The 1,357-nt window shown below is 34.4% G+C and overlaps 1 protein-coding gene across 1 annotated transcript in view; it reads right to left on the bottom strand.

The window, feature by feature from the left end:
• Positions 1 to 1,357, bottom strand: part of LOC118324942 (extracellular sulfatase Sulf-2-like) — a gene marked incomplete at its 3' end in the record, with an annotated part of 45,401 nt that overhangs the window by 23,634 nt on the left and 20,410 nt on the right.

The following is a 1,357-nucleotide window of genomic DNA, read 5'->3' as shown; positions in this document are numbered from 1 at the left end:
TTCAACTTTTAGTGACACAGACTGAACATTCATGAGTTAGCTAGTTAACAGCATGGCTTACTGATTACTGTACAAACACACAGGTGAGCTACCAGGTGAGCTACCAGGTGCATCTGTTATGGACACGTTAGACTCAGTGATCGGCTCACGTTTAATAAAAAAAGACATGTATTTGGAAAAATGCTTGAAGATTTGTAAATAAACAATAAGTTCATTGATCTTTAATGCCACCTTTATATTTCTATCGCTTTATTAATGTGCCACAATAATGTTTTACAGTTTTACAATATCTTCATTTTCAGATGAAATCAGCGTTTATTTCTGCCTCTGTGGACATGAATTAACTATATTACTGTAAATTAATTACTGTACGATACTGTGAATTTACTGCTTATTATCCAGTAATTTACTGTACAATATATTTGACTGCTTGCATCCTTTTAGACGAGTTTTTAACTGTTGGTGTCGTTTCCTGTTGACTCACTGAAGCAGATTTCATAATATTTGCTGTCAGTTTTTTGTAAAGCGGCTCAGAGGAACACTGACTGTTTCTACATGAGTCAGTCAGTGAAAGTGATTTTAAGGTCTCTCTTTGTCTCCAGACTGCTGACGTCTGGTTGCAGATCTGATCCTTTCATGTGGTTTCGGGCCATTTGATCGTCTGATGATCTGATTCAGTAAATCTCTCTCGACAGAAAACACTTGTTTCCTCTTGTTTAAAGTCTGCAGTCGCTCTACAGCCCGAGGCGTCCGAATGTTTTCATGTCACACGAACCGAAATAGACGCACATCAGAGGCTCATTAGAGCTGTGAAACCGAGCTGTCTGATCTACGGGACGCTCACGGGGGGTTTGTGTCGCCTGTAAATGCTTTTATTGCAAAAAACCTGATAAAGGAGCCAATTATAAAGCTAATTAACTTTAACTTTTTACAGTGATTACGAGGAAGCAAATGTATAAAAATTAGGTTTCAGACTTCTGGGGAGGGAAATTAAAACCACGAACACGTTCAGACTGAACTAAAAACAAGACATTAAAGGAAGATTGTAAGATTATAACCTGTAATATAACCTCTTAATATCCAGTAATTTACTACAATTATTATCCAGTAATTTACTGTAAAAGTACAATAATATATTTTAAATTAAATTACTGGCTAATATTTTACAGTAACATAGATGAAAAGCAAAGTAATCTATTGTTTTTTATGTAAAAACTACAATATAACACTGTGATAATAATCTGTAGTTACTGTAAATTCACAATAATTCACAGTTTAAGATTATAACCTGTAATATTACCTGTCAACATTCAGGAATTCACATTCACTATATAATATATTATTGTACTTTTACAGT

This window comes from Morone saxatilis, unplaced genomic scaffold (genome assembly GCF_004916995.1).
Source record: "Morone saxatilis isolate NCDOM2014 unplaced genomic scaffold, NCSU_SB_2.0 Contig15, whole genome shotgun sequence".
Taxonomy (NCBI): Eukaryota; Metazoa; Chordata; class Actinopteri; family Moronidae; genus Morone; species Morone saxatilis.
The sequence above is the reverse complement of the archived record's forward strand: the minus strand, read 5'-3'. Positions and strand labels throughout refer to the sequence as shown.